Source organism: Microtus pennsylvanicus, chromosome 5 (genome assembly GCF_037038515.1).
Source record: "Microtus pennsylvanicus isolate mMicPen1 chromosome 5, mMicPen1.hap1, whole genome shotgun sequence".
NCBI classification, from domain to species: Eukaryota; Metazoa; Chordata; class Mammalia; order Rodentia; family Cricetidae; genus Microtus; species Microtus pennsylvanicus.
This window is the reverse complement of record NC_134583.1, coordinates 49,901,360-49,919,890: the sequence shown is the minus strand read 5'-3', so window position 1 is coordinate 49,919,890 and position 18,531 is coordinate 49,901,360. Positions and strand designations below refer to the sequence as shown.

The 18,531-nt window shown below is 50.1% G+C and overlaps 1 pseudogene; it reads left to right on the top strand.

The window, feature by feature from the left end:
* Positions 1 to 8,014: 8,014 nt before the first annotated feature.
* LOC142850922 (peptidyl-prolyl cis-trans isomerase A pseudogene) lies at positions 8,015 to 8,653 on the top strand (annotated as a pseudogene).
* The last annotated feature ends 9,878 nt before the right edge of the window (positions 8,654 to 18,531 follow it).

The following is an 18,531-nucleotide window of genomic DNA, read 5'->3' as shown; positions in this document are numbered from 1 at the left end:
GTCCTAAGTGATGAGAGTCAGGCCCTATCTGACATGGCATGATGCAGCAGCCTGGGCCCTCAGATACTCTCTCATCCTCTGTGTGCCCCCAGCCTCCTGCCTTCTGGCTCTGGATGGAGGGTCTAACATTTGCTCTCCATGATATACACATGTGAGCACGTGCTGGTTCAGCTGCTCTCACTGCCGTGAGGGACTTCCAAGAACTCTCATTTTCCCGGGATATCCCGCTTCTGGGGCTCCTCTGAGATTTCTGTTCCCAAAAGCCCTACCCTACTGGGCCCCAGCCCAGAGTTCCACAAGCCTGCTCCAGGGGGCCTCTCTGGAATATTCCATAGGTGTCTGGTTCAGGGCAGAAGGAAGCAAAACTATATTTGCTCCTCCGGGAGCCCTGAAATCTTTAAGTGCCTCCAATACAGGGGTTGTATTGGGGCTTATGTTTTCCCACCCCTCCTAACTCTGACCCCTAAGCCCCAGGCCCACACATCTGTTGCTACTTCTCAGAACAAAGAATCTGCAGAGAAGTAAGCCATGCACAATTTGCTGCTGGCAGTGGGTATGAGCTCCTTGGATCCCATTAAAGAATAGAAGCTTAAGCACATTATAAAGCAATTTTCTGTGAACTTGAAAATCATCTAGTAGTTCTATTATTTTTACCTTGATGATGTATTGTTAGTTCCTTAAGTAACACAAATTCAGAGTCTATCACGAATAATGAGTTTCTGTATAAGCAGTCGGGGAGGGAGTGGGGAGGAACGAACATCTCAGAGCCACCTTGGAAAGTGAAGACCTGCCTTCAATGCTCACGGTTCCTGAAGTACACCCTGGGACCCCTGTCACTGCATACCAGCATCGCTGCATGTTTCAGGGTTAACTGATAAGCAGCCAAAGGGATAATGATGGAGCTAAATTAATAGTAGTCTTTAATTCAAAGGCAGAATAGCAATAGCAGCCAATTAAAGCCATTGCCGCTCAGGATAGCAACCCTTCGCACCCCACAAATGGGTATGGGGAGTCCCACCATGGCCTAGTGCTATCAGATAGATGTCTTAGGAAGGCTTGGAACCATAGTCTTCGACAAGCTCTGGGAGCACAGGCCATCTAGTCTGGTTTATATAATGGGAATGTTATTTGTCAAAACTCTTCCTAGAGGTCCACAGAAACCTAAAGCTAGATCTACCGACGACCCTGCTGTACCACAGTTGGGTATTTATGCCAAGATCTCCAGTCCATCGCATCACAGGGCTCTTGGCACATCCCTGCTTACTGTAGCTCTATTCACAACTGCTGAATTGTGGAGCCAACCCGGAGGTCTGTCAATAGAAGACGGGCAAAGACAGTGTGGCATATATGTACGATAGAAACTTCCAGCCATAAGGAAGAATGAAGCTGATTCATTTGCAGGAAAATGGCTGCAACCGGAGACCATCATATTAAGCTAATTAAGCCAGACTCAGAAAGACAAATATTGCATGTTTTCTCTCATTTGTGGATCCTAGATTTTATATAGATATGTAAAGCCATGCATGGGCATATGGCATGACAGAGAAAGGAAAGTGTGTAGGGGAACAGAGGGGACTAACAGGAGGAGGGGGTTGAAGGAGAGGGTGGAGGCAGACATGGGGGATATGCTTAAAGCACATTGTAATCTTATATGAAAATGTCCTTATATCACCCAGTGTCTGCACACTAAAAAAACAGAACAATTAAAAATAAAAATAATAAACAACAAAAAAACTTCTAAAAAGGAACCATGCTTCTTGCAAAATACCATATATGGGTCCCTAGACTCAACAGGCTGGGAGGCTGTTGAGGGAGATGGGGGTGCACTAATGGGGTGAGGATAATGTGTCCTCTGCTGTGAGGCAGGGAGCAGACAGGAATGCCTTGCCTAGGAGACCTCTGCATAAAGACCTGATATGGGTTAGATGTTTGTGTTCCTACAAAGATCCTTGTTGTAGCCTCAACCCCAATTGTGACTCTGCCTGGAAGCAGGGAAATTACAGAGATCATAAGGCTTAAGAGAGGTCATAAGTATGAGGGCCTGGTCATGAAAGGAGACACTAGGGGCAGTGACCTGGCTCAGCTAGTAAAGGCACAAGCCAATGACCCGAGTTCAATCCTTGGGATCTACACACTGGGAAGAAAGAGCCAGCTCTTGCAAACCCCTGATCTTCACACTCACACTGTGGCATTTGTGCAACACACACACACACACACACACACACACACACACACACACACACACAAAGGAGAGACCCTAGAGAGGACTCTTCTGGATGCTCGTAGGCTCCCCACGCAGACCACAAGGTGGCTGCTAACCAGGAAGAGGCCCTGCAGAAACACAGCCTGTGGGTCCTTGGCCTTGGACTTCTAGAGCTGAGAGGAAATGGGTGCACATGGTTTGGCCATGAGTGTGGTATTCCATACTGACGCTGATGAAGGCAGTCTTCTGCGTCTAACCAGCCACCTCATAAAAGGCCCAGGTTCAATGGACTCGTAGAGAAAGCATGGACGGGCTGCAGGGAGGGGAACTTAGCTTTGAGAGTTGGGCAGTTTAGGAAGGGACCAAGGGAGGTGAGGGGTGGGTGAGCCACATGGGGTGAAGCAGGAGAGAGCTCTGGGGAGCCATGGGCTGTCTGACAGTGGTGGTGGCCCCAGCAAGGGCCCCAGTGGACAGCCAGAGTTGCTCAAAGGACTTTAGGTCATGAGAGCCTTCGCCAATTTTATAACTGGGTGTTGACAAGGAGACCCCCAGAGGGAGGAGCTAGGGAAGGCAGGCTAGTTATCATAGCTAAGAGCTGGGGAGTAAGTGATAAGGGTGGGGTGCTCAGGTCAGAGAGAGCAGCCACAGACTCTTCTTCAGGAACCTGAACCCTGGAAGGTCACCATCAGTCACTTTCTCAGTTCTTTAGCCCTCAGCTTGGGTCTCGGGTACCAGGATGGCTCCAATGAGAAGGTCTGCTTGTGACTGAGGCTGTCCCAGGGCAGCAGGACCAGTCACCTGGTGAGATGGCAGGGCCACACCTTGCTAAGTATGCACAGGCAGAAAAACTCACTGTAAGACACTGCTAATATCTGGGTGACTTCAATACACCCATCTCTTGTGTTCTTTTTCCTTCTCAGTAAATATGATTTTGTGTTCTGTCACTTTACAAATATATATTAGTAACCTATAGTTTTACCAAACGGTGCGCAAAGGCCGTTCTCTTGCATACACACAGGTTTCTTTCCCACTGTTCTGAGGCCGCCCTGACATTGGTGGCCATGATTTCGCTATGATAACCCACACAGGCTCAGATCCTCTGCATGTTGCTCCCATGGGTCAATAGCTCTTCCCCATCAGCTCGTGGGTGTGGCCTTGAAGGGCAAAGACTGTGCAACTTTCTCATCACCATCTGACTGTTCCACAGTTTGAGATGGGTGGGCCCCTCTCAATGTTCCTTAGATGGATGGGAAACCACTTGCAAGCAGGGAAGCAGCATCAGCTAGCCTGCAGCTCCTGGAGGGCAGGGCCAGGCTTCAGGACCAGAGGGGTTAATTAAAGATGGATTGAGAAATCTATAAACACCCGGAAATGACTGGCATGTGCTAATTTCTTCTTTAGTATTCACAATGGCATCCGGTTAATTAAGAAGAGCCAGAGCCCAGGGGAGGCAGCGGGCCAGGCGTTCTGGTGCTGGCAGGCCTGGCAAGCTGCCCATCCTCAGCTTTCTGGGGGCACCAGAGTACAGTGTGACCTTGATGGCCTAGGCTAGGGACATCCTGGGCCTCAGGGAGCCTCCCTGTCCAAGAACAGACAGTAGCTAAATATAGGCTTCCTTTCTGTGACCACTGGTGGGTACCAGCCCTCTAGGATGCTGCACACACATGAGGCCTAGTAAGAACCTGGGACCGCCTATTTCCCAGAGAGTACCTTCCACAGACTACTCAAGGGAAGGGGGACAACATTCCTCCCCCACAGTAGGTGGAGAAGCAGAGGCTGAGCTGAGGGCCCCCAAATACGGCCCCTTACTGGGTGTGGTGGGTAGGTGGGTGTGCCCTTTGCCTCCTGGTCCTAGGGAAGGATTGCAAGATGGAGCTGCCTCCCCTAGATAGTCCTCTGCCCTAGGCTTCTGCCCCAGGGCGCTCTGGACAGATGAGGAGACAGCCTGAGTGCTGGGGTGTGCAGGAGTGTATATGTATGTGTCCTTTGTCTGAGTGAAGTGTGTTCACTGTCTACACATGTGGTATGGACACCATTGTGTGTATGTGCAAGTGCCTGCCTGTGAGCATGTGTGGATGTCAGTGCCCTTTCAAGGTGTGTGTTGATGGGCAAACCATTTGCATCTCTGTGACAGATTTCCCTCATCTGTAAATTGGGAACGCCGACTGGATCTGTTTCACAGCAGCGAAGATACACTTAGGGCCTCACCTGGCAAACAGAAGCACCTGCTGTTAGCAGTTCTTGAACGGTATCTCTGGCTTTAGCTTCTCTCCTCCTGCTTGACTCCACTTGCTTGGTAAAGCCACATTCACTCTCCAGGACCCATCAAGATTGGGCAGCATCCAGCCCATGTCACAGCACATAGAGATCTCTTTAGAGCCCTAGGCTCCATGGCAGGTCCTCAGAATGTAAAAAACCAGAGAGCAGACAGGAGTCCCACAGTACAGGGGAACACATGGATGCTGGCTTGCACACACCTGTGCAACAATGTACGTGGACAAGATGCACACCCAGGCATCATTCGCTTGCCAGAGGGCAGAAGCCTGATCTTCAGCATTTGCAGACACAGGACTTGAACAGACAGCTTTTATACACATGTTCTGCACGCTAACATAAGCCCTTCACCGTGAACAAGTAAGTATGAGGGCATGATTTCTATACACATGCTGTGGACATGCATGAGACCCACAGACTGGACATACAGCACTTTGCTTATACATGTTTAGAGAACTTAAACTTTAGATACAAGGCCTACATATGCGCAATGCAGGCATACTTGGAATACATGTGTGTACACAGGTAACGTGATCATCAATTATACTATGGACAAACAGGACAGTACGTGGTTGGTGCACATACTATACAGCCCTAACGCAAGGCCCCAGCTCTTGCCAACCACACATGCAGGCCCAGAACTGTCACCCTGGGGAAACTCACCCTGAGAAAGTCCCCTCTCTTTAACCTTCAGCGCTGAAGGCTGCAGTGGGCCCACAGATGGGGAATTAATTGGTATCATTAACATGTGGCAATGATAATGACTTCCATCGATCCCTGTGGCAGATGTATGGCTGGGACTGGAAGCTCCAGATCTGGGTCCAGGCCTCCCTTGCTGCGTCCTGACCTTTGGTTCCTCTGCACACATCAGGGTGGGCGCTCTCTGCAGTCAGAGCACAGAGGGCAGATGCAGATGTAAAGTCAGGGCAGTGCTCAACTTACCCCTGGTCCCTGGGTGCGCGCGCGCACACACACACACACACACACACACACACATGCCCATTTGACCCTTTTCTCCTCCTATTCTTTCTCTTCCTTCTTTCCCTTTCCCCTTCTTGCCTCCCCTCTCTTTCTTCTCTTTCTCCTCCCCCAACCCCATTCTGGTCTCCAGTCCACACCCTTTAACTTTCTGTGGACAGAATCACTCAATTCCTTCCTGCCTCCCAGACCCTGACCAACTCCTGGGCTCTGTCCTCTGCCTTCAACAGGCTGAGACCCCAAGGTGGAGGGCCTGGCCTGCAGGGAGAGGGACAGAGGCAAAGGTGTCCTCAGGACGACAGACAGACAGTGAGCCCCTGCTCCTTCCAAGTGCATCCATCCTCCTTGGCAAAGCCTGCTGGGCAGCACCCCCTCTGCTGCCCGAATGTTGGCTCCTCCCAAGTCCCTCTGGTGGAAGCTAATGGCCTCTTTCCCCACTGTCACAAGCTTCTTCTGGATAGACTCTGTCTAGATGACCATTACAGCTGCTACAGACCTAAGCTAGGACAAACAAGCGGCAGGTGCCTGGCAGACAATGTGTTAGTGAAGACCAGCTGAGACAGACAGACAGACAGACAGACAGACAGACAGACGGAGAGGAAGAACCCAGAGGAGGCAGGTCAAATGCCCAGCAGCTAGGAAGTGACAGAGGGGCACAGGGACCACATGGGCTTTGTTGGTGTCTGCACTTGGAAGTCTGGGTTCTCTGCCCCTCTCAAGGCTTTGGGGTTCTCCCTCCATCTCTTGGGGCCAGGATCCCTCATTCTATTTGGTCTTTCCAGGCAGAGAGCTGCAAACTCTGAGGCTAGCATAGCAATGTGGGTAGGCTGGGGAGGCTCTTGTTCACAAGATGGGATCTGAGCTCTGAGGATCCGGCCAGTGGCACCCAGCTGGGTCCATCCCCAGCTGTCGCCTGAAGCCCCTGCCTGGGTTGGGCCTCTGGGGACGCCCCCAGACTGTCTGGATGCACTGAATCTGTTACTGTCACCACAGTCCCAGGGCTTCTAATGCGCTGGTAATGAGCTGTCAGCCAATTATGAGAATTAAAAGGGAGGCCAGCCTAGGCTAAGGGATGGGCTCAGCTGAGCCTTGCCTGGAAACTTGCGTGATATCAGAGGGAAGGTGTGACCTGGCTTCTCTCTCCATGTCTGATTTGACCTCTGCCCACCCATGAGGTGGGGTACATATCTCCCTTGGAGAAAAATGAGAGCCTTGGGCGTGTGATTTAAGAACAAGGAAGGTCCCATCTCATAGCTGGAGAGGCCTCGAGGGGGAGACAGTAGCTGAGGGGCTGACTCTGTGTGACCCGGTGCGACTCCCTCTGCATCTAGAGTCTGTCTTCCTATCTGTAAAATGGGTCTAGATGAAGAACACGGAGGCTCTCCTTCCTATCTCAATACAACCATATCTTCTCCTTTTGCATAGGTGGCTATGTTGCCTCCAACTCTTTGAGGGTAGCAACTCACTTATGAAATTAGTGAACTCAAGGAGGGAAATCTTCACCCAACAAAAATGAGCACGTATGTTGAGAAAAGTTCAAGCAGTGTCATTCATGACAGAAACAAACTGGAAATGACATCAACGTACCACAAGAAGGGGTGAAGAAATTGTGGCATCCTCATCTTCCTGCCTCGACCTCTTGAGTGCTGAGGTTACAGAGGCCCATCCCATACCTGTCTTATCCTGTGCTAGGAACTGAACTCGGGGCGTTGTGGATGCTGGGCAAACAGTCTGGCCACTGAGCTACCAGAATGGGGCATTATTGAGCATGAGCAACGAGATAAAGCACACAGTTCCATGCTAGTTCTTCAGTCTGCAGGCTGCTACATAAATATCGGGTGCAGATTATGAGCTGTGACCAATTCTGTCGCATCTCTCAAAGTCCGTGATCGGACACTGGGTATCCACTGCTCACTTCAGGAGCAGACTCCAAAGAGTGAGACTGTGAAACTCATGTGATATTTTACAGAAGTGGTTAGGAGAAAGAGGGTTCAGCAGTGATTCAAGTGCGGTGAAAGAATGAAAGGCAGTAACGCTGGAATTGACAGGAGAGTCAAAGCTAATGGGATCCTGGGAGAAACGGCAGGATGTTGCCACCATTTGACTGGCGGTGTGGGAAAGAACTTCCGGCACACACAAGGAGTGTGGATCCGACAAAAAGCTAAAGATGTCTGAGGGAAGGTAACGTTTGACCTTCAGAAATACTTCAGAACATGGAAAATATATAGGGTGAAATGTTGGAAATGAGGGTGGCCTGAGAAGATAACTCAGTAAGGAGGTTGTCTTGGAAACATGAGAACCTGAGCTTGTCCAGAAATCATGTAAAAAAAAACAAACAAAAAAGGCTGGAGAGATGGCTCAGAAGTTAAGAGCACTGGCTGCTTTTCCAGAGGTCCTGAGTTCGATTCCCAGCAACCACATGATGGCTCACGACCATCTGCAATGAGATCCGGTGCCCTCTTCTGGCCTGCAGACATACACACAGACAGAATATTGTATACATAATAAATAAATTATTTAATTAAAAAACAAAAGAATGGGCCGCTTTGCAGACGCCGCTGTCCCCTCTCACCGCTTGCTGCAGCCATGGTCAGCCCCACCGTGTTCTTCAACATCGCGGCCGATGGCGAGCCCTTGGGCTGCGTCTCCTTCGAGCTGTTTGCAGACAAAGTTCCAAAGACAGCAGAAAACTTTCGTGCTCTGAGCACTGGAGAGAAAGGATTTGGATATAAGGGTTCTTCCTTTCACAGGATTATTCCAGGTTCATGTGACAGGGTGGTGACTTCACACGCCATAATGGCACTGGCGGCAGATCCATCTACGGAGAAAAATTTGAGGATGAGAATTTCATCCTGAAGCATACAGGTCCTGGCATCTTGTCCATGGCAAATGCTGGACCAAACACAAACGGTTCCCAGTTTTTTATCTGCACCACCAAGACTGAGTGGCTGGATGGCAAACATGTGGTCTTTGGGAAGGTGAAAGAAGGCATGAACATTGTGGAAGCCATGGAGCGTTTTGGGTCCAGGAATGGCAAGACCAGCAAGAAGATCACCATTTCCGACTGTGGACAACTCTAATTCTTTTGACTTGCGGGCTTCTTACCCACCAGACCATTCCTTCTGTAGCTCAGGAGAGCACCCCAGCCCCATCTGCTCGCAGTACCCTGTAATCTCGGCTCTCATTGAAGTTCTTTGGGTTCCATATTCTCCTCATTCCCCTTCAAGTCTACCTGGATTGCAGAGTTAAGTTTATGATTATGAATAAAAACTAAGTAAGAAAAAAAAACCAAAAGAACGGTCAAATGACACTAGGTGTTGGGCTAGAGCAATGGCTCAGTGGTTAAAACACTCGCTGCTTGTAACGTTCAGTTCCCAGCTCCACATGGCAGCTCACATCCGTCTGTAACCCGAGTTTCAGGGTGTCCCGTAACTTCTGAACCCTGACTTATAGACATGCATGTAGGTAAAATACTCATAAATATAAAAATAAATAACATTGTTTTTTTAAAAAGACAGGGGTGGTGGCATGTTCTAATCCCAGAGCTGGAAAGACAGAGAAAAGTGACCCCCGATGCTCACTGACAAGTCTAATTAGTGAGCCACAGGACCCAGTGATAGATCATGTCTGACAAAAACAAAAAACAAAAGACCCAAAAAATAAAAACCTAAGGCCACCAAGGTGGCACTTGCTATCAGGCCTGATGCCCTGAGTTTGGTCCCCTGGAGTCCTAAGAGGCAACACTGGGCTGGGGAGATGACCTGGTGGTCAAGAGCACTTGCTGCTTTGCAGGGGACCTGGTCCCCAGGACTCATGTCAAATGACTCCCAACTACACGTAACTTGTTCCGGGAATCCAAGCCTCTCTGCTGGCCTCCATGGACACTAGGAAAACACATGCTATGCATCCATACATGGAAGAACTCACGCATACATATTAAGTAAATAAATATTTTTTAAAAAGAGAACTGAATCGTGCAAGCTTTCCTTCGATTCACACAAATGTGCTATGTCAGTTTTACTCAGGCTCGTGCACACTCACACAATTAGTAGATAAGTGTTTAAAAGTTATTAAAAAGAAAAACCAAAGTACCTGAGGAAGGACATTTGAGGTTGACCTCTGGCCTCTGCACACACACACACATACATGTGCACCTGCACACACAGGAACACACATGCACACACCCACGAGCACATACCCCCTCCCCCACAATGTTAGTAACAGTCAAATTTCAGAAACAATATGATGGTTTGCCAAGGCGTGCAAAACTCACCCACACTGAAAGCCACACACTTGCTATTCACGCTCCTCTTGACAAGTCCTCTATGAAGAAATAAAACACTTTAATTCTTAATGTTTCTAATGCATGAAGTTGCAATGTACTAAATATATCAGTTGTGCAGTTTCAAAATGCCATGGTACATTTCTAAGCAACTATGCATATTTCCCTGTTTTGACAAAAGCTTTTAAAGGTTGCAAAACTAATCCTATATCCCCCACTGACATGAATGTTGCCCAGTGTGGCTTCAACCTCCGTGTCATTTCATAGTCCCCCCCACAGCATACGCAGCCAGGATGGCTGGCACACAGTGGCAGAGACAGATGAAGCAGATTCAGTTTGGAGAGAAAAATTCCAGGTGCCCAAATGTACACACTTATAAATTCAAAAAAAAGCGATACCAATCTGTGGCGTGTAAACCAGAATACGGCTGCCTGGGAGCAGGGGGTTGAGGACTAACGAGAAGGGGGTCAAGAGGCAGGCTGCTGAAGTGTTGCTATGTTCTAGACTTGATTTGAGTGGTGGCTGCCAGATCTGTAAAAATACATTGCTATGGCATGCACTTGAGGTGCTTGTACTTTACTGTATATAAAATCTGTATCTTTAGATATGATTCCCACGTAAAACGTGTGTGTGTGTGTATGTGCATGCACACGTGTGTGCATGCATGTGTGTGTGTGTGTGCATGTGCGTGTGCATGCGTGTGCGTGCGTGTGTGTGCGTGTGTGTGATGCTAAGAATGGCATCCAGGGTATCACGTGTTGTAGGTGAGGGCTCTACCACTGAGCGACAGCACTAGCCACTTTTTTTTCATTTTCTACACATGGGTGTTTTACCTGCACATGTGTCTATGTGCCACTTACATGTGTAATGCCCACAAAGGCCAGCGAAGGGTATCAGATAATCTGAGGCTGGGATTACAGATGGTTGTGAGCTGCTATGTAGGTGCTGGGAACCAAACCCAGGTCCTCAGGGAGAGCAGCTAGTGCTCTTCTGAGACACCTCTCCAGCCCCTAGTATTTTTTAAAGTGAGAAAATTCTGAGAGTGCCTTGGGGGTTTGTATGGCTCCTCTGTTAGACATTAGCCAAAGTTGATATTCTCTTTCTTCTAGACTTTTCTTTGCCTCATTCTTGTCTCACTGACTGACCCTTTGACTCTCTCTGTACCTACTCCTTCACCTTCTCTGCCCTCACTGGTCCCTGCTGACCTTGCCTTATCTGACGATCCCTTGCTCTAGGGATCCAACCCTGCTGCCTGTGTCTGTCTGCATGTGGTCAGTGGTTTGAAGGAAGGCAGGGCAAGGCAGGATGGGGGGGCAGGGTAGGGGAGAAGTGGAGAGAGGGAGAGAAGAGGGCAGGAGAAGGGATGAAGGGAATGGAAGAAAGGTAGGGGAAGACAGAAGGTAGGAAGGAGGGGGGGCAACAAGAAGAAAGGAGGAAGGGGGAGATGGGAAGGAGGGGAGGCAAGAGAGGAAGAAGCTCCAACGTTGAAGGAGGCAGTTCAGGCTCAAAACCGTGTGAGGCAGGAACATCTCAGAGAGGATTTAGGCTTGATCCCCACTCTAAGGAGTAGCACCCTTTTAAGGCCTTCCCAGCCACCCTGTGTCTCCCTGACGGAGTCTGGAACTCCACACTATTAGCCACAAATGGCATTTTGAAACGGCTTTTTTTTTCTTTTTGGGCGAACCCCAAAGACATTGCTAAGATTTACATTTTCAAATATATGCTGACCTTTTTTTCCTCTTTCTTTGAGTTCATTTGTCATCGGTGTATAATTGAATCAATATATTTCCCGATCAGCCCCGAGATTGAATAAGGTCACGGGGAGCCGTGTGTGGGCATTAGACGTCATTATTTCACTCCGAATGAGCGGCCATGGCACGGAACAGTCCAGGCGCCAAATGAAATTCTATTAGATTCTATTACACTTTTACAATTATAGAGGCGTTCCAATATTACAAGGGGAAATGAAGTCATAATAAAAAAGCCCAGAGGTGTATTACAGAGAAATGGGCACACTATTTTTCTAGTTAAAAACTTGATGGAGGGAGCTTGGCTGGTTCCAGTGGCTGAGATGTGACCTTGTTCCTGAAGGCCCTCAGCAGCTCTGCTGCCTTCCCTGCTTGTGCCTCTGCTGCCCGAGGATCTACAGGGGGACCCGAGAAGCCAGCAACCTGCTCCACTCACACTGACGCAGCTCCAGGGCTGTAGGAGGCAGAGACTATCCTGAAAAGATGTTATTGTCACTCTCTGAGCCGTTCTTGGGGACATCCCAGAATATATAGGTGCGGCATGGTAGGTAGACATGGTGCCTGTGAGCACGAGGCAGCCCGTCAGTGTGAGGCGACACCTCAGTGGAGGCCTGCCAAGGCCCAGGGGCCTGCGGAGAGGGACTGCAGCAGGACCAAGGCTGACTGACTAGGCCCTGACAGCTAGGAAGGTCTTGAGACATGAGAAAAGATCACGTGGGCGGGGGGCAGAGCAAACGGTAGATGTTGAAGGAGGACCGTGGAGGAAGAGCCCCTCTCACAGTCTAGCACGGAGCTGTGCAGAGTGACTTGGGACCTCTGAGGGCAACAGAGTCTCACCTGGGACGGGTGTGTCTTAGTCCCTCTTCCAAACGCTGCAATAAAATACCCTGATGATAGCAGTTTAAGGGGGAGAGGGTTTATCTGGGCTTCCAATTCTAGGGAGATACAGTCCAACGCGAAGGGACTGTGGCAGCAGGTAGAAAGGGGTGCTGGCTAGTTTTATGTAACTTGACACATGCCAGAGTCCTGTGAGAAGAGTGAACATCAATTGAGGAAATGCCCTCCTAAGATAGACTGTGAGCAAGCCTGGGGGTTGTTTGCTTAGTTAGGGGTTGATGTGGAAGGGAGGAGCCCGTTGTGGGTGGGGCGACTCCTGGGTAGGTGGTCTTGGGAGTGTATAAGAAGGCAAAATGAGCAAGCCCTAAGCAGAACTCCACCCTGGTCTCTGCTTCAGTTCCTGCCTTGAGTTCCTGCCCCGATTTCTCTTCATGATGGACTGTGATCTGGACTTTTAAGCTGAAATAAATCCTTTTCCTCTCCATGTTGCTTTTGGCTATGCTGTTTATTTATTGCAACAACAGACATTCTGAGCAAGACAGAGGCTCGGTGGGTGGCAGGAGCAGAGGCTGCCAGTTACATGGCATCCACACTCAGGAAGCAGACTGGACAGGAAGTGAGGAGCTGTCATAAAGCCTCAAGGCCCACCCCCAGCCACCCACTTCCTTTAGCAAGGCTCCACCTCTTAAAGGTTCCACAACAGGTCCAAACAGCACTTGAGCCTCTAGGGGAATTTCACATTCGAACAACAGAAGACTTGATGTGCGCTAAAGTGAAGCTGAACAGTGGTCCACAGTGATGAAGGCCGAAGCCCAAGGAAAGAGGCTCAGGGGAGTCTCTGGGGTTAGGATAGAGGTCCAGTACCAGGGCGGGTTATCTGGCAGAAGCCTGGAGTCCTCTACTTCTGTTGGGTCCTGGGCAGGTACTGCTGGCTGCCAAATGGATCTTCTGGTGCCCCAGTGGCCTTAGAATGGATATGGTAATGAGTCACATCTGTTTACTTCCCTTTCCCTTGGGAATGTAGTATGTTTTCCTATCTATAGATGCTCCCCGAGATTGCTGACCCCTGTGTATCTAATGAAACCCGAATTTGTATAGGGATTCTGCACATACTGTTGAAGTCACTTGTTGCCCAGCCTTAAAATACAGAGGTCCTTGGCTTGAGCCATCAGGCGAGCCCCTAGAAGACCAAAGCCTTTTCTCTGATTAGTGGCAGAAAAGAAGTCAGAACGATTTGAAGCACACTGGGATTAGCTTAAAGACTGAGAGACCATGGAGGGAGGAATGAGGACAACCTCTGGAAGGTCAAAGCACCCCTGGATGACAGCCAGCAGGATCATGGGGACCTCAGTCTTGCAGGGGCATAGGTACTTCTGCTGCCAAAGTAGCAGGAATGAACTTAGATGAAGAGTCCCGTTCCAATTAGACACAGCCGGAAGAAACCTAACTTGAGCCTGGTGAAGAGCTATTGCTCCTAGAGACTTCATGAGCATATGGCCAGGGTGGTGAGCCGCGAAGCCGGTGACCATTTGTTAGGAAGGAATGGAAGACTAATATGCACTGAGATTTCTTTCAGACAGAGTCAATAACGGTATGAGCTCTGGTCAAGGCATCGTATGGTTCTGCATAGCCTCTTGTGTTATATGATGGTCTGAGGATTTCATGCACTGGGAATAATGGCCCCCCTGCTAGACTGAAGGAGCAGCCTTCAACCAGAAAAGCCCTGCAGCCATAGCCAGCCAACCCGTTTCCTAAGGAGGACTTACCGGGTGATCTACAGATCTGGGAACAGAGTCAACGCTCTGTCTCTCATCTGGGGATTCCAGGGTGGTTTGTCACACAGAAATGTTGCAGTAACTAGTAACTTTTCCAGATACCTTTATGTGAGCAGCAGACAGAGGCAGGGGGAGCTGCTGGAGACCCCACAGGTCCTGCTTGGAGTTCCTCAGCAAGATGAAGACTGGGGGGGCCTGAGCCAGAGCATGAAGTTGTCACTGCCCTCACAACCTCTTGGGATGTCTTGTGCCAGCTCCTGAAGTCACAACCCATACTGCCAGCAGCCCCCTCACAGGGATTCTTTCAAGGCATCTGGAGTTCTGTAGCCTCCGCCTTGCTCTGGGGACACATTTATCCCCCCCTGGGCAGTCTCTACTGCTCTAAAACCCACCCTCACTCCAAGGCAGAGGTTTCTTTTCCCCCCTGCAGCCCAGGCTGCTCCAGTTCCACACAGCCTCCAGCCCTGTCATTTGGGGCTTGCCCCTACGCACAGAGGAGTCAGGTTGCATGCCCTCAAAAACTCTCCTGCTTAAAGTGGGTCTAATGACTCGCGTCAGAAGTTCCTGCACTCAGGGAACAGAAGCAGGAGGATCTTGAGTTGTAGGCCTACGTGGGCTGCATAGCAAGACTTGTATCAAAAAGTCAAAAGGAAAAAAAACAAACAAAGGAAATGAGGGGAGAAAAAACAAGAAGGAAAAGTTAAAAAAATTTCCCCTTGCCAAAAAATTCCCCATCCTTGGAGGAGGTGAAGGAAGTGACACCTTGGGCCTGACCTCCCCAGAGAAATCATCACTCATAAAACTGCCCTTGGGCATGTCCCCTACCACCTGGAGGCAAATGCCTGGTTAAGTGGGCCAGAGCTAGAGCAACTCCTCCCGGCAAGCCACCCCTGAGCCAGTCAAGAAGAGAACCTGAATGAGGGAGGTGCCTGTCCTTCTGGGGTCAGAGGAGGACTGTCAAGCAGAGCCCGGCACTAGCATTCTGGCTTCAGATTCCACGAACTGCACACGGTTTCCCACTGTGAACTGCTTTTGCCGTGTAGAGAACCAGTGCCTCAGAGTCTCCTGCTCCACATCCGGTCCCTAAGCTTTCAGGAGCATTGTATCTGCCCAAAGGTGACCCAGGAAGCAGGGATCACCCGGAACAACTCTTGCAGTGTTCCTGAAAGGGATCCCCTCATTTTCTTCCCCCACTTCTCCTCTAGAGGGCTTTAAGGGTAGGAGGCCTGGGGGTGTTTGGCCTTCCCTGCAGGCAGCCCCTGCCCTCCCCGGGGCCTGAGCTCAGGTTCTGGCTGTGCAGAGGCTTGGAGCTCCAGGCTAATTGTGAATTAGGAGCCCAATTATGCCCTGCACAATTGGCTCAGCGCTACCTCCTCTTCCCGACAGACATGTATATTAATAGTTGGCACTTATTGAACCAAATATGAATATTCATCTTCATTTATATTTCAAGGCTTTTCCTCCTGGAGGCCCGCAGGGCTGCGACCAGCTCCAGCCCCATCACGGAGCTGACAGCTCACACTCCTGGGCCCTGACTCCTGGTTCGTGGGCGGCGGACTGGGCTCCCAGCTGTCCACAAACACTCATTAGGGGGGCCGGACCCAGCGAGCTGCGGAGAATGTGTAATCGCGCTGCTCGCTGCTAATTAGGGAACTGATGGGGCATTGAGGGCGAGAGGACGAATTCTTTAAACAGAGGACGGGAAACTTGAAGAGCTGTAATTACTTAGAGCAGAGTTCATCTCAGAACTTGGGAGCCAATGAGTCTGATGACAGCCCTGCTGCGTGGAGGGCAGGGAGGAGGTTGAGCGCACGGGACTAGTACCCATCCTCTAGGGGGCAGTGTGGAGCCACTTTTCTGTAGACCTGGTGCCTCCCAGGTGTTTGAGCCCAGCCCCTCCCAGGGGCAGTTTCCTCTGCCTCCCAGTTTCCTCTGCCAACCCAGGCTCCTGCTCAGCTCCAAAGGGCTCCCCTAGCACAGTGAGTCAAGCCAGGCATTCCCACGATGACGCAAAAGAACACTCCACCAGAGTGTCTCTGCAGTGTGTCACCTAAACCTATCCATTCTCAGCGTGTACGGCTTTGCGCATTGCAATGTGCGTGATTTCATCTACCAACGTGCTGGCATGCTGCTGGCTATCCTGGGATGCTTGCAGCTGTGGCCTGCAGGTTGAACAGGTCTCCAGGAGGAACTGTGGGTGCTACCACTCTCCGCTCGGAGCCTAACTTCCCAGCTCTCACGTGAGCCCCTCCAGCTCCCTAAAACGGCCCGCACTCCTAACCATCTAGGGAAGACCTCCGTCCTTCACAGCTCAACATAGTTTCCCCCATCAGTGGGTGCGTTTGAGCCACTTCCTCTCCTCCTCTGGGTTGGTTGGTGGTGAGGACAGCGTTAGAGGACAATCACGGCATTCCTCATCATCTCAACCAGGAACTGAGGATCCCAAGGGGAATCTGAGTCACTTTTCTCACTTCTGCCAAGAGCTATGCTGTCTAATCCATAGCCACTGACCCCACAGGGCTATTTACATGAACTAAATGAACTTGCAAGCTTGGTTTCTTATTCACACCAGCTGCAAATTTCGTGTTCAATAGTCACACAGAGAATATTAGCCTCTGAGGTTATCGACCGATCCCTACCGAGCTTGTGGGCCTCCAATGTCCAATAGAACTTTGATTCCAAACCTTTGGGGATCTTTTAGTCAGAACCCAGAGGACCTCTGAATGGTAACTTCGTGGTCGGGGTGGTGAGGGGTTGCTCTTGAAAGTCAATGTTTAGCATCACCCTCCTATCTGCCTCCCAGTTGGACTTTTGAAGCTATAATTAACAGGGGACAGCCCTGTTCAGCCATTGGCACCAACGCCTCTTAGCAACATGGCCCCTGTGCTGCAAGAAGAGAGAGAAAGAAGCATTTAGCCTGGGCCTGGCTGGAAGCTCTATGCATGAAGCCTAGGCTGGGCCTGCTAGATGAGGTTTCCCATCGTGAATGGAGGCTTCAGGTAGGGAGAGGCAGGTGCCCAACTGGAAGCTCACCTACCCCTTCCCTGCTGATCAGCCTTTCTCGGCTCCCCTCTAGGATCCACCAAGCCCAGTTGCTGCTCTTGGGATGGGGCTCAAGCTCATGTCCCAGCAAGGTCAAAACCCATCTGGTTGCAAGGTGGTTCTGTGTTCACAGCATCCAGACTTCCTTGGTGTCCTGGGGCAGAATGCCGGGACAAAGAGCTGGAGTCACCTCCCCAGGGGCTCAGCTGGACTAGGGAAAATGTGGGTACCTGAGCGAGCATTTCTTGAATTTTCTGGACGTGTTCTAGACCGATGGGCTGCTGATAACCTGAGCTGTTAGCCCTAGAGATGAGCATGTGGGTTGAGATCCAAACATCAATCTTGAAAATGGTCCTAAGAGAATTCTATACAGGCTGCAAGGATAAAGAGGTACCTAACTTGAACCTCCAAACCTTCTCCAAGAAGGGGCTTCTTGTCCCATAAAAAAAAAGAAGTAAGAATTTTGAACGTGGGTTAACATGTAGAAAGAAATTTCAGTTTTACTTCCAGGTTATTTATAGGAATTTAATGGCAGAACAAGAATGAGGGGTTCAGATTCAAGGGGCCTTCCCTAGCATTGAGCTCCTAGCAACTGTGGGATTCATGGTGGTCCACATGAATAAACTAGCCAGGACACTGTGGCTGGTTGTTATTTGAGAGAGGGGAGGAGGGAGAAGGGGAGTGAGGGGGAACCTACTTCAGTCAATGGTCTTTGAGGGGCTGGACCAGATGGGGTGTGGCTTTGGGTACCAAAAGGCCTGCAGGACCGCCCACTTAGCCTCTTCCCACTCACCACACCTAGATGTTGGACCCCCGTCCTGTTTCCTCATTATGATCCATGAGTTTCCCTTCTAATAAAGCAAAACCTTAGTATACCCTTTTCGGAGCTGGCGTGGAATTATTTGAGTTGTGTTCTGCCCCACGTGGAGCCGAGTCCAGGCTTACCAGGAAGCCTCCTGCCGTGACCCCTCCCCATCTGTTCCACTCAGGGGAGTAGTGAAATCTTGATTCAAGTGTGTAGAGGTCGCTGAGATTGTCCCGTTCTAACCCACCCCGTTCATTGGCTTCAGGTACAAGGAAAAAACCTTACCCAGCTAGGAACAGAACTGTCTCACGTGCTTGTCCTAAGACTGGAAGCCAAAAGTGCTGTGAAGAAAACATGCCTTTTTCTTTCTCATGATGTCACATATCCGCTGACCCCTGCCCCCCCCCAGCTCCTCCCAATCGTGGCTTTGCTTTTAGAGCTTGCTGGTCAGAACCTACAATGCTATGTGGGCTACAGGCACGTAATTGGGCATCTTACTGACCCAAGCAAGGAATGAGCTCGCTCGGAACCGGGCTGCTCTCCTCTGCCTACTGCTTTTGGTTCCGCGTTGCTGGACAAAGTGTACC